Raw genomic sequence first — 15,526 nt, forward strand, 5'->3', positions numbered from 1 at the left:
AAGAACTCCATAAGATCTTCAAGAGGAAGAACAAGCCGCCATCACTAAGGTGGACCCGTTCTTTAATCTCCTTGTTCTTTATTTTTCTGTTTTTCGAAAATTATGCTTTATGTTTTATTTATGTTTGTGTCTTATGATCATTAGTGTCTTAGTGTCTATGCCTTAAAGTTATGAATGTCCTATGAATCCATCACCTTTCTTAAATGAAAAATGTTCTTAATTGAAAAAGAGAAGAATTGCATGAATTTCGAATTTTATAACAGATTAATTATTTTGATGTGGTGGCAATACTTTTGATTTCTGAATGTATGCTTGAACAGTGCATATGTCTTTTGAATTTGTTGTTCATGAATGTTAAAATTGTTGGCTCTTGAAAGAATAATGAAAAAGGAGACATGTTACTGAGGATCTAAAAAATCATAAAAATGATTCTTGAAGCAAGAAAAAGCAGTGAATTCAAAAAAATAAAAAAAGAGCAAGCAGAAAAAGCCAATAGCCCTTTAAACCAAAAGGCAAGGATAATAAAAAGAATCCAAGGCTTTGAGCATCAGTGGATAGGAGGGCCTACAGGAATAACATCCTGGCCTAAGCGGCTAAACCAAGCTGTCCCTAACCATGTGCTTGTGGCGTGAAGGTGTCAAGTGAAAACTTGAGACTGAGCAGTTAAAGTCGTGATCCAAAGCAAAAAGAGTGTGCTTAAAAACCCTGGACACCTCTAATTGGGAACTCTAGCAAAGCTGAGTCACAATCTGAAAAGGTTCACCCAGTTATGTGTCTGTGGCATGGATGTATCCGGTGGTAATACTGGAAAACAGAGTGCTTTGGGCCACGGCCAAGACTCATAAAGTAGCTGTGTTCAAGAATCATCATACTTAACTAGGAGAATCAATAACACTATTCGGATTCTGAGTTCCTATAGAAGCCAATCATTCTGAACTTCAAGGGATAAAGTGAGATGCCAAAACTGTTCAGAGGCAAAAAGCTAAAAGCCCCGCTCATCTAATTAATACTGATCTTCATAGATGTTTTTGGAATTCATTGTATATTCTCTTCTTTTTATCCTATTTGATTTTCAGTTGCTTGGGGACAAGCAACAATTTAAGTTTGGTGTTATGATGAGCGGATAATTTATACGCTTTTTGGCATTGTTTTTAGTATGCTTTTAGTATGTTTTAGTTAGTTTTTATTATATTTTTATTAGTTTTTATTTAAAATTCACTTTTCTGGACTTTACTATGAGTTTGTGTATTTTTCTATGATTTCAGGTATTTTCTGGCTGAAATTGAGGGACTTGAGCAAAAATCTGATTCAGAGGCTAAAAAGGGCTGCAGATGCTGTTGGATTCTGACCTCCCTGCACTCAAAGTAAACTTTCTGGAGCTACAGATGCCCAATTGGCGCGCTCTCAATTGAGTTAGAAAGTAGACATCCAGGGCTTTCCAGAAATGTATAATAGTTCATACTTTGTCCGAGATTTAATGGCCCAAACAGGCGTTCTAAGTCAGCTTCAGAATTCCCAGCGTTAAACACCGGAACTGGCACAAAAGTGGGAGTTAAACGCCGGAACTGGCACAAAAGCTGGCGTTTAACACCAAGAAAAGTCTCTACACATGGAAGCTTCAATGCTCAGCCCAAGCACACACCAAGTGTGCCCGGAAGTGGATTTTTACGTCATTTACTCATTTTTGTAAACCCGAAGCTACTAGTTCTCTATAAATAGGACCTTTTGCTATTGTATTTGGGGGAATCTTTCAATCTTCGGATCATCTTTTGATCATGTTTTTATGATTGAACCCTCTTTGAGAGGCTGGCCATTCGGCCATGCCTAGACCTTGTTCTTATGTATTTTCAACGGTAGAGTTTCTACACACCATAGATTAAGGTGTGGAGCTCTGCTATACCTCGAGTATTAATGCAATTACTATTGTTCTTCTATTCAATTCAGCTTATTCTTGTTCTAAGATATCACTTGTTCCTCAACTTGATGAATGTGATGATCCGTGACACTCATCATCATTCTCACCTATGAACGTGTGCCTGACAACCACCTCCGTTCTACCTTAGATTGAGTGGATATCTCTTGGATTCCATAATCAGAATCTTCGTGGTATAAGCTAGAATCCATTGGCGGCCATTCTTGAGAATCTGGAAGGTCTAAACCTTGTCTGTGGTATTCTGAGTAGGATTTAGGGATTGAATGACTGTGACGAGCTTCAAACTCGCGATTGTGGGGCGTTAGTGACAGACGCAAAAGAATCACTAGATTTTATTCTGACATGATCGAGAACCGACAGATGAATAGCCGTGCTGTGACAGAGCGCGTTGAACATTTTCACTGAGAGGACGGGACTGTAGCCATTGACAACGGTGATGCCCAACATACAGCTTGCCATGGAAAGGAGTAAGAAGGATTGGATGAAGACAGTAGGAAAGCAGAGAGACGGAAGGGACAAAGCATCTCCATACACTTATCTGAAATTCTCACCAATGAATTACATAAGTATCTCTATCTTTATTTTATGTTTTATTTATCTTTTAATCATTAATCCTCTATAACCATTTGAATCCGCCTGACTGAGATTTACAAGATGACCATAGCTTGCTTCATACCAACAATCTCCGTGGGATCGACCCTTACTCGCGTAAGGTTTATTACTTGGACGACCCAGTGCACTTGCTGGTTAGTTGTGCAAAGTTGTGATAAAGAGTTGAGATTGCAATTGAGCGTACCATGTTGATGGCACCATTGATGATCACAATTTCGTGCACCAAGTTTTTGGCGCCGTTGCCGGTGATTGTTTGAGTTTGGACAACTGACGGTTCATCTTGTTGCTTAGATTAGGTAATTTTATTTTATGTTTAAGCTTTTTACTTTTCAAAAATTTCTCAAAAATACAAAAAAATATTTCTATTTTATTCTTCAGAGTTTTTAAGAATGGATTCTAGAGTTTCATGATGATTTGTTGAAGTATGGCTGGCTGTGAAGTCATGTCTAATCTTTTGGACCGCGGTTTCAACTTATCATCACAAGAGCTTGTTGATTTCTATCAATTTTGCTGTTGTGAGCAATGATCTGCTAAAGCTTGGCTGGCCATTGGCCATGTCTAGTGTTTTGGACCGGAGCTTTCACTGAAAGCTTGGCTGGCTGTGAAGCCATGTCTAATTCCTGGACTGGAGTCTTAGACTAGCATTGCAATGATTTCTGGAATTTTCATTAAGAATTTTGAACCCTTGTTTTTTTTTTCCACTCAATTTTCAAAAAAGCACAAAATTTTTTTTAAAATCTTAAAATCAAAAATATTTTTATGTTTCTTGTTTGAGTCTAGTGTCTAAATTTAAGTTTGGTGTCAATTGCATGTCTTTATTCTTCTAATTTTTGAAAATTACATGCATTATGTTCTTCATTGATCTTCAAGTTGTTCTTGATGATTTCCTTGCTCTGATCTTTAAATTCTCTTGTCTTGAGTGTTTTGTTGTTTCTCATATGCATTCTCAATTTGTTAGTGTCAATAGTATACAAACTTCTAAGTTTGGTGTCTTGCATGCATTGTTTATTTGATCTTAGTTGCATTTTGATTATTCCTCATCATTAAAAATTCAAATTTTTTTTAATTTGTGTCTTTTCAAGTCAATAATACAGAGAATTGAAGATTCAGAACATGCAGCAAAGGGATTACATAGAAAAATCTGGGCGTTCAAAACGCCCAGTGAAGAAGGAAAACTGGCGTTTAAACGCCAGCCTGGGTACCTGGCTGGGCGTTTAACGCCCAAAAGGGTAGCATTTTGGGCGTTAAATGCCAGAATGGATACCATTCTGGGCGTTTAACGCCAGAATGATACAAGAGGGAAGATTTTGTTTTTAATTCAAATTTTTTTAAGTTTTCATAATTTTTCAAAATCAAATCTTTTTCAAACCATATCTTTTCAATCATATATTTTCAAAATCAATTTCGTTCCATTCTCAAAAATACTTGCCTACAATTAATGATTTGATTCAACATTTCAAGTATGTTGCCTTTTCTGTTAAGAAAGGTTTAATGTTTGAATAATATCCTTTAAATTTCTTGTTAGCCAAGTCATTAATTTTAAAAATCAAATCTTTTTAAATTGTTTCTCAATCATATCTTTTCAATCATATCTTCTTAATCACATCTTTTTCCAAATAATTTTCAATCTTTTTGAATTCTAATTTCAAAACCTGTTTCAAAAATCACTTTATTTCTTTCCCAACTTTAATTTTCGAAAATCATTCTTCAAATTTTCAAAATTTCTTCAAAATCTTTTAATTTATTTTCAAAAATTCTTCCCCTCTTCTCACACCCTTCTATTTAAGGACTAACACTCCTCCACTATCAACAATTCGAACTCTAGCTCTCTTGATACGTTCGAATTCTTCTTCTCCTACCTCCTCCTTCTATTCTTCTTTTCCTCTGACATCTCAAGGAATCTCTATACTGTGACATAGAGGATTCCATATTTTCTTGTTCTCTTTTCTTTCATATGAGCAAGAGCAAAGACAAAAGCATTCTTGTTGAGGCTAACCCTGAACCTGAAAGGACCTTGAAGCGAAAGCTAAGAGAAGCTAAAGCACTACTCTCTGTAGAGGACCTAACAGAAATCTTCAAACAAGAAGAAGACATGGCAGCTGAAAACAACAACAATGCCAACAATGCAAGAAAGGTGATGGGTGACTTTACTGCACCTACTCCCGACTTCTATGGGAAAAGCATCTCTATCCCTGCCATTGGAGCAAACAACTTTGAGCTTAAGCCTCAATTAGTTTCTCTAATGCAACAGAATTACAAGTTTCATGGACTTCCATTGGAAGATCCTCATCAGTTTTTAGCTGAATTCTTGCAAATCTGTGACACTGTCAAGACCAATGGGGTTGACTCTGAGGTCTACAGACTTATGCTATTCCCTTTTGCTGTAAGAGACAGAGCTAGGATATGGTTGGACTCACAACCTAAAGAAAGCCTGAACTCTTAGGAAAAGCTAGTCAATGCCTTCTTGGCGAAGTTCTTTCCACCTCAAAAATTGAGTAAGCTTAGAGTGGAAGTCCAAACCTTCAGACAAAAGGAAGGTGAATCCCTCTATGAAGCTTGGGAAAGATACAAACAATTAATCAGAAAGTGTCCTTCTGACATGCTTTCTGAATGGAGCATCACAGGTATCTTCTATGATGGTCTGTCTGAACTGTCCAAGATGTCATTGGACAGCTCTGCTGGATGATCTCTTCATCTGAAGAAGACGCCTGCAGAAGCTCAAGAACTCATTGAAATGGTTGCAAATAACCAATTCATGTACACTTCTGAAAGGAATCCTGTGAACAATGGGACGAATCAGAAGAAAGGAGTTCTTGAGATTGATACTCTGAATGTCATATTGGCTCAGAACAAAATATTGACTTAGCAAGTCAATATGATTTCTCAAAGTCTGTCTGGAATGCAAGCTGCACCAGGCAGTACTAAGGACGCTTCATCTGAAGAAGAAGCTTATGATCCTGAGAACCCATCAATGGAAGAGGTGAATTACATGGGAGAACCCTATGGAAACACCTATAATCCTTCATGGAGAAATCATCCAAATCTCTCATGGAAGGATCAACAGAGACCTCAACAAGTTTTCAACAACAATAATGGTGGAAGAAACAGGTTTAGCAATGGCAAGCCTTTTCCATCATCTTCTCAGCAACAGACAGAGAATTCTAAGCAGAGCCACTCTGACTTAGCAACCATGGTCTCTGATCTAATCAAAACCACTCAAAGTTTCATGACTGAAACAAGGTCCTCCATTAGAAACTTGGAGGCACAAGTGGGTCAGCTAAGTAAGAAAGTTACTGAACTCCCTTCTAGTACTCTTCCAAGCAATACATAAGAGAATCCAAAAGGAGAGTGTAAGGCCATCAACATGGCCGAATTTGGAGAGGAGGAAGAGGCAGTGATCGCCACTGAGGAAGACCTCAATGGACGTCCACTGGCCTCCAATGCGTTCCCTAATGAGGAACCATGGGAATCTGAGGCTCACACTGAGACCATAGAGATTCAATTGGATTTACTTCTGCCATTCATGAGCTCTGATGAGTATTCTTCCTCTGAAGAGGACGAAGATGTCACTGAAGAGCAAGTTGCTAAGTACCTTAGAGCAATCATGAAGCTAAATGACAAGTTATTTGGTAATGAGACATGGGAGGACGAACCCCATTTGCTCACCAAAGAACTGGATGACTTGACTAGGCAGAGATTACCTCAAAAGAGACAGGACCCTGGAAAGTTCTCAATACCTTGTACATTAGGCACCATGACCTTCGAGAAGGCTCTGTGTGACCTAGGGTCAAGCATAAACCTCATGCCTCTCTTTGTAATGGAGAAGCTAGGGATCTTTGAGGTACAAGCTGCAAGAATCTCACTAGAGATAGCAGACAATTCAAGAAAACAAGCTTATGGACTTGTAGAGGATGTTCTGGTAAAGATTGAAGACCATTACATCCCTGCTGATTTCATAGTCCTAGAGACTGGAAAGTGCATGGATGAATCCATCATCCTTGGCAGACCCTTCCTAGCCACAGCAAAGGCTGTGATTGATGTTGACAGAGGAGAATTGATCATTCAAGTGAATGAAGAATCCTTTGTGTTTAAGGCTCAAGGATATCCCTCTGTAACCATGGAGAGGAAGCATGAAGAGCTTCTCTCAAAACAGAGTCAAACAGAGCCACCACAGTCAAACTCTAAGTTTGGTGTTGGGAGGCCACAACCAAATTCTAAGTTTGGTGTTGAACCCCCACATTCAAACTCTAAGTTTGGTGTTGAGAGGTTCCAACATTACTCTGAACATTTGTGAGGCTCCATGAGGGCCCACTGTCAAGTTACTGACATTAAAGAAGCGCTTGTTGGGAGGCAACCCAATGTTATATTTATCTACTTTCCATTGTTATTTTATGTTTTCTATAGGTTGATGATCATGTGAAGTCACAAAAACAATTAAAAAAGCAAAAACAGAATGAAAAATAGAAAGAAAAATAGCACACCCTGGAGGAAAAGCTTGCTGGCGTTTAAACGCCAGTAAGGGCAGCAAATGGGCGTTTAATGCTCAGTCTAGCACCATTCTGGGCGTTTAACGCCAGAAAGGGGGACCAGACTGGCATTTAACGCCAGAAAGGGGCACCAGACTGGCGTTTAACGCCAGAAAAGGACAGCAGCCCAGCGTTTAACGCCAGGATTGGCAGAAAGGGCGTTTTGCATGCCACTTGGTGCAGGGATGAGCTATCCTTGACACCTCAGGATCTGTGGACCCCACAGGATCCCCACCTACCCCACCACTCTCTCTCTTCTTCACCCATTCACCAATCACCTCAATACCTCTTCCCAAAAAAAAACCCCTCACCTATCAAATCCCACTATTCTTTTAACCACTCACATCCATCCTTCATAAAATCCCACCATCCAAATTCAAACCACTTTCCCTCCCAAACCCACCCATAATGGCCGAACCCTACCCCTCTCTCCACCCCTATATAAACCCTTCTTCACTCTTTCAATTTCACACAACCTAAACACTACTTCTCCCCCTTGGCCGAACCACAAAGCCCTCTCTATCTCCTCCATTTTCTTCTTATTCTACTCCTTTCTTTCTTCTTTTGCTCGACGACAAGCAAACCTTCTAAGTTTGGTGTGGTAAAAGCATTGCTCTTTGTTTTTCCATAACCATTTATGGCACCTAAGGCCGGAGAAACCTCTAGAAAGAGGAAAGGGAAGGCAAAAGCTTCCACCTCCGAGTCATGGGAGATGGAGAGATTCATCTCAAGGGTGCATCAAGACCACTTCTATGAAGTTGTGGCCATGAAGAAGGTGATCCCCGAGGTCCCTTTCAAACTCAAAAAGAGTGAATATCCAGAGATCCAACATGAGATCCGAAGAAGAGGTTGGGAAGTTCTTACCAACCCCATTCAACAAGTCGGAATCTTAATGGTTCAAGAGTTCTATGCCAACGCATGGATCACCAAGAACCATGATCAAAGTGTGAACCCGGACCCAAAGAATTGGCTTACAATGGTTTGGGGAAAATGCTTAGATTTTAGTCCGGAAAATGTAAGGTTGGCATTCAACTTGCCCATGATGCAAGGAGATGAACACCCCTACACTAGAAGGGTCAACTTTGATCAAAGGTTGGACCAAGTCCTCATAGACATTTGTGAAGAGGGCGCTCAATGGAAGAGAGATTCAAGAGGGAAGCCGATTCAACTGAGAAGGCATGACCTCAAGCCCGTGGCTAGGGGATGGTTGGAGTTTATCCAACGCTCAATCATTCCCACTAGCAACCGGTCCAAAGCTACTATAGACCGGGCTATCATGATTCATAGCATCATGATTGGAGAGGAAGTAAAACTTCATGAGGTTATATCCCAAGAACTTTATAAGGTGGCGGACAAGTCCTCTACCTTGGCAAGGTTAGCCTTCCCTCATCTCATTTGTCACCTCTGTAATTCAGTTGGAATTAACATAGAGGGAGACATCCTCATTGATGAGGACAAGCCCATCACTAAGAAGAGGATGGAGCAAACAAGAGATCCCACTCATGGACATGAGGAAATTCTTCATCATGAAATCCCTGAGATGCCTCAAGGGATGCACTTTCCTCCACAAAACTATTGGGAGCAAATCAACACCTCCCTAGGAGAATTGAGTTCCAACATGGGACAACTAAGGGTGGAGCACCAAGAACATTCCATCCTCCTCCATGAAATTAGAGAAGATCAAAGAATCATGAGAGAGGAGCAACAAAGGCAAGGAAGAGACATTGAGGAGCTCAAGCACTCCATAAGATCTTCAAGAGGAAGAACAAGCCGCCATCACTAAGGTGGACCCGTTCTTTAATCTCCTTGTTCTTTATTTTTCTGTTTTTCGAAAATTATGCTTTATGTTTTATTTATGTTTGTGTCTTATGATCATTAGTGTCTTAGTGTCTATGCCTTAAAGTTATGAATGTCCTATGAATCCATCACCTTTCTTAAATGAAAAATGTTCTTAATTGAAAAAGAGAAGAATTGCATGAATTTCGAATTTTATAACAGATTAATTATTTTGATGTGGTGGCAATACTTTTGATTTCTGAATTTATGCTTGAACAGTGCATATGTCTTTTGAATTTGTTGTTCATGAATGTTAAAATTGTTGGCTCTTGAAAGAATAATGAAAAAGGAGACATGTTACTGAGGATCTAAAAAATCATAAAAATGATTCTTGAAGCAAGAAAAAGCAGTGAATTCAAAAAAATAAAAAAAGAGCAAGCAGAAAAAGCCAATAGCCCTTTAAACCAAAAGGCAAGGATAATAAAAAGAATCCAAGGCTTTGAGCATCAGTGGATAGGAGGGCCTACAGGAATAACATCCTGGCCTAAGCGGCTAAACCAAGCTGTCCCTAACCATGTGCTTGTGGCGTGAATGTGTCAAGTGAAAACTTGAGACTGAGCAGTTAAAGTCGTGCTCCAAAGCAAAAAGAGTGTGCTTAAGAACCCTGGACACCTCTAATTGGGGACTCTAGCAAAGCTGAGTCACAATCTGAAAAGGTTCACCCAGTTATGTGTCTGTGGCATGGATGTATCCGGTGGTAATACTGGAAAACAGAGTGCTTTGGGCCACAGCCAAGACTCATAAAGTAGCTGTGTTCAAGAATCATCATACTTAACTAGGAGAATCAATAACACTATCCGGATTCTGAGTTCCTATAGAAGCCAATCATTCTGAACCTCAAGGGATAAAGTGAGATGCCAAAACTGTTCAGAGGCAAAAAGCTAAAAGCCCCGCTCATCTAATTAATACTGATCTTCATAGATGTTTTTGGAATTTATTGTATATTATCTTCTTTTTATCCTATTTGATTTTCAGTTGCTTGGGAACAAGCAACAATTTAAGTTTGGTGTTGTGATGAGTGGATAATTTATACGCTTTTTGGCATTGTTTTTAGTATGCTTTTAGTATGTTTTAGTTAGTTTTTATTATATTTTTATTAGTTTTATTTAAAATTCACTTTTCTGGACTTTACTATGAGTTTTTGTGTTTTTCTGTGATTTCAGGTATTTTCTGGATGAAATTGAGGGACTTGAGCAAAAATCTGATTCAGAGGCTGAAAAGGGCTGCAGATGCTGTTGGATTCTGACCTCCCTGCACTCGAAGTAAATTTTCTGGAGCTATAGAAGCCAAATTGGTGCACTCTCAATTGCATTAAAAATTAGACATCCAGGGCTTTCCAGAAATATATAATAGTTTATACTTTGTCCGAGATTTGATGGCCCAAATAGGCGTTCCATTTCAGCTTCAGAATTCCCGGCATTAAACGCCGGAACTGGCACAAAAGTGAGAGTTAAACGCCGGAACTGGCACAAAAGCTGGCGTTTAACTCCAAGAAAAGTCTCTACACATGGAAGCTTCAATGCTCAGCCCATGCACACACCAAGTGGGCCCGAAAGTGGATTTTTACGTCATTTACTCATTTTTGTAAACCCTAGGCTACTAATTCTCTATAAATAGGACCTTTTGCTATTGTATTTGGGGGAATCTTTCAATCTTCGAATCATCTTTTGATCATGTTTTTATGATTGAACCCTCTTTGGGAGGCTGGCCATTCGACCATGCCTAGACCTTGTTCTTATGTATTTTCAACGGTAGAGTTTCTACACACCATAGATTAAGGTGTGGAGCTCTGCTGTACCTCGAGTATTAATGCAATTACTATTGTTCTTCTATTCAATTAAGCTTATTCTTGTTCTAAGATATCACTTTTTCCTCAACTTGATGAATGTGATGATCCGTGACACTCATCATCATTCTCACCTATGAACGTGTGCCTGACAACCACCTCCGTTCTACCTTAGATTGAGTGGATATCTCTTGGATTCCTTAATCAGAATCTTCGTGGTATAAGCTAGAATCCATTGGCGGCCATTCTTGAGAATCTGGAAGGTCTAAACCTTGTCTGTGGTATTCTGAGTAGGATTTAGGGATTGAATGACTGTGACGAGCTTCAAACTCGCGATTGTGGGGCGTTTGTGACAGACGCAAAAGAATCACTGGATTCTATTCTGACATGATCGAGAACCGACAGATGAATAGCCATGCTGTGAAAGAGCGCGTTGAACATTTTCACTGAGAGGACGAGACTGTAGCCATTGACAACGGTGATGCCCAACATACAGCTTGCCATGAAAAGGAGTAAGAAGGATTGGATGAAGACAGTAGAAAAGTAGAGAGAGGGAAGGGACAAAGCATCTCCATACGCTTATCTGAAATTCTCACCAATGAATTACATAAGTATCTCTATCTTTATTTTATGTTTTATTTATCTTTTAATCATTAATCCTCCATAACCATTTGAATCCGCCTGACTGAGATTTACAAGATGACCATAGCTTGCTTTATACCAACAATCTCTGTGGGATCGACCCTTACTCGCGTAAGGTTTATTACTTGGACGACCCAGTACACTTGCTGGTTAGTTGTGCGAAGTTGTGATAAAGAGTTGAGATTGCAATTGAGCGTAGCATGTTAATGGCGCCATTGATGATCACAATTTCGTGCACTAAACTCTAAGGACATTTATGGCTTTTTCTTTTAATTTTACACTCTCTTCCTTTTTTCACTCTATGGCTTTTTCATACAAACCTCACTATTTACCTTTTTCCATGTGACTCAAGACATGACAAAATTAAACAGAAAAATACAAAACAAAATACATTGAAGGAGAAGAAAATCTGTAAGCTTAGGTAGCTATGAGAATTCTGTGCCTTGCACTCTCACTGCTTACTTCTAACTCCTTGAATCAGACCGTGACTGTTCACCCTTTTATAGAAGGGGGAAGCCTCCACAGTTGAAACAAAAACCAAGCTTAATTTCTTTTCCTTCACACATAACCGGTTTGGCCAGAGAGAGAGAAGAGGTAACACATGCAAAACCCAAAATGCAAATACCTCTAGTTCTTCCTTGGTCATCCCTCTTCATCAATCCGAGCGCTCCATCCTTGGCTTGCTCTCCAAGATGAACTTCTGGCCCTTGATGCTTCATAATGATGATAGCTTCATCTGCTCCAATCTCTGCCTCTTCCATCACGTAGCCACCCTAGCTACTTCCTGTGGTGGTTGAGCAGAGTCAGAGACAAGCCATCCCTCCAAGGATCTTCTCCTTGCTGGCCGAAATCATCTTCAACCATTTTTGGTATGGAGAAGCTAAGATCTCATCACCATATCTTACCATAAGTGATAAGAATCTCAGCCACTATATTTTTTTATGTTTTCTTGCCATCATCATGATGGTCTTTTTACTAGCTCCTTCTTCTTCTTGTTGGTAGCTTGCTAATGCTTCCATGTTTCCCGATGATATGACCGAAGGGAAGAAGAAGTAGAGAAAGAAGAAAGAGAAAAGAAAAGCAAAGCTATGAGTATTATGACAAATAAATTAAGTAGGTACATTTCTCCAAGCTTTGTGTAGTAGCGTGTAAGCTACCCTTAATTGCCATCAAATCACTTTGACCTTTTCTCTTTCATATTTCCAAGGACTGCATTAACTTTACTTGATAAAATTTGAATTCCACCACATGTTAAAGAAGGAAGTCCGTTGGAAGCATGCAGCCAAGAGTCAATGAATTGGGTTTTCATTATTTTAACTATTGTGCCCCAATTCTATTTCTCTTTCGGACCAAGCATGCAAAACAATTTGGGCTTGTATTAGTAACAAGTAGAACTGGCCCATCTGATAAAATATTTTAGCCAACATTCATATGACTAAAGATGCATAAGGCTGAATTTTGATTTTATTGGGCTTGGGATCTCTTCTTTTCATTTTGGCCCAAGTAATCACAAATTGCTTCAGCCATAAAATGTTGGAAACATTAATCAAGGCTGATTGGTTTTAAGCAAATTGGGCTTGCAATAATTCTGTTTTTCTGTTCGGCCCAATAAGAAAACCTGCATCACAAAATTATTAATTAACATGTGTTAAATGAAAATTAAACCAATAATTTTATAATTAATTATTTCAATAATGTTTGTTCATCATCATAATAATTTTGAGTTTTCCAAACTCATCAATTTCTCCCTTAATGACAAACATTATTAAAATTGAAATGGAAAAAAATTAAAGATTAGAGTATAGAGTACTCCCTTTGAATATATGAATTTCTCCCCCTTTCAAATTGTCACATGGCTCCCCTTTGATATATGCTATTTTTACCAAGGGAAGCACTAACCTGTAGCATTTTTTAATCAAACTTAAAGTAACAATGTTATTCAACATATTAATTTTGAAATGTTGAATGCTTGATTTATGAGCAGAGTTGGATTGATAATCAAAACTCATTTGTTATCATAAATTGATTTTCTGCTCAAACTATGATCAACCAAAAAATTCTTTTGAAAATAAATTGCTGTTTAAAATATTTTCCATTTAAATTAGAGCAACATACTTATGGTAAGAAAATGTTTTTAATCACAGCATGATCACAGTAATTTTCAACATTTAGGAACTGCCAAAAATAAAGTATTCAGCAAACATGTTTATCAAGATGAATCAGAATATTCTTATTCCACTAGAAGCAAGCATATTTATCAAGATAAAACTATCACAAGAATACATGTTAATAACCAATTAACAACCAGGCAGCCTTAATATCAAAACAAATGCATCACACTTATAATCAACCAAGCATTAGGTGTATCCTTTTAACAAGGGTGATCATGAACTCTCATAAAGAGAATTTCATCCCCTGTTTTCCAGTTTCAATTTTTAGCACTTTCTCCCCCTTTTGTCATCAAAGGGGCACTTGCAAAAAGAGAATTTGACATAGGAAATAGAGTATGCAAAATATATCCCAAAGATATCCACAAAGTATCACAGAGTTATAGTACTAACAATATCCATCTCAACAAAACAGAGTATCAAATTGAGCCTAAGAGTGGCAATATCAAAGAGAACAGTAATTAATCATTAGAGAGATTAAAATCAGAATCTTCAGCGCCTTCTTCGCTACCAACTCCTAGATCCTTCTCCAAGTTTTCTAGCATCAGACTCACTCTATCTTTAAATCTCCCCCAAGCCCTTTCATTTTCATAGGCTAGCTTGCGAGCCGCCCTATGAGATTGCACCATTAGCTCAGACATATTTGAGAATTCAGTGAGAATTTCCTTTATTGATTCGATTGCTTTGGAGGATTCAGGCTGACTCTCAAAGTCGCTATCCGAAGGCATGGATTTCTTACCCTTGATTCCTTTAGCAGCTCTACCTCCTTTGATCATAGAAACTTCATTTTCTACATCCTCATTTGTTAAATCTACCTTAAAGTACTCAAAAATACACGTGAGAAACATTCCATAAGGTAAATTAGCCTTTTTGGTACTTTTTACAAACTCCCACATATGTCTAATCATGAGGTAACTAAAGGAAATAGGAGATGAAGTAACAAGAGCAAATATTATGAGAGAATCAGATACTATTACCCTGTTGTGAGAACCACTCTGTGGGGTCAAAATGTGAGTTATGATATGGTGTAGTAGTGAGTTGGTTGGTCCAAGAGCTTTGTGAGTAGGAACAATGCCGTCTAATCCAGACAGATTTGCACAAATATGATAAAGAACTTACTTGTATGTAATCCCAACGTGTGCATCCCATTTGTCAGTCATGTATACCCTCGGTCCTTCATCCATGTATCCAAGTGCAGCACCGATGGTCTCAGCGTTCAGAGTGATATGCACACGCTTCACATAGGAGTGAAGACTACCATCAATCAGTCGCAGATTAGCATAAAATTACCTCACCAACCCTGGATAAACCATTTTGTGAATGAGAAGCAATGGGAACCATTTGATATTGTCAAACAGAGGATGTAAGTTGATCCCTTTGGCAGCCAGAGAATCAAGGTTCACCAAGTATGAGAGACACAGATGCCTCTTTTCCAATACCTCCTGGTGGAATTCATAGAATGCACATGTAGAGAACCTTGATGGATCATAGTGAGAATGTGGCTTGTGAAATCTGTTCTTGAATTCCAATAATTCAAGGTTTGCAGGTTCCCTGGTCTCATGCAACACAAAACCTTTGGTCTTCTGATAACTCCTTCCGGAAGTGGCTTTCTTCGGTGGAGAAGGTGGCGGTGATGGAATCGGTGAGGTGTACGATTCTTCCTCTTGTTCAACGCTGGGTTCCTTGTTCTTTTCACTTTTCCTCCTACCAGAGGATTTCTGGGCTACTACTTTGCGCCTCATAGATTCGGGTTGCTTGGTGGGAGGTGAGGGAGAAGATGAAGAAGTGGAGTGAATATGTATGTGGGTGTGAGTTTGGGGAGTGGAAGGTTTTTGAGAGAGACAAATTCTTTCACTCTTTCTCGGTGCGGTTTTCTTTTTCATTATGTGAAGAAGATGAATGGAGATAGAAGTTGAAGAGAAGGCCGAATAGTGAGGTGAGTGGAGGGAGGTTAGAGAGGCATTAAATGCTAATTGAAGAGAGATAGTGGAGGAAGTTAATGACCATCAAGGGTGCGGTTATT

General features: G+C 38.9%; 1 non-coding gene across 1 annotated transcript; it reads right to left on the reverse strand.

Annotated features, from left to right (window-relative positions):
- Window positions 1–5,042: 5,042 nt before the first annotated feature.
- LOC112704183 (small nucleolar RNA R71) lies at window positions 5,043–5,150 on the reverse strand. Its single transcript, XR_003154820.1, has one exon. It is a non-coding gene; the product is annotated as a small nucleolar RNA R71 (small nucleolar RNA).
- Between the last annotated feature and the right edge of the window lie 10,376 nt (window positions 5,151–15,526).

Source organism: Arachis hypogaea, chromosome 7 (assembly GCF_003086295.3).
Source record: "Arachis hypogaea cultivar Tifrunner chromosome 7, arahy.Tifrunner.gnm2.J5K5, whole genome shotgun sequence".
In the NCBI taxonomy this organism is placed as follows: Eukaryota; Viridiplantae; Streptophyta; class Magnoliopsida; order Fabales; family Fabaceae; genus Arachis; species Arachis hypogaea.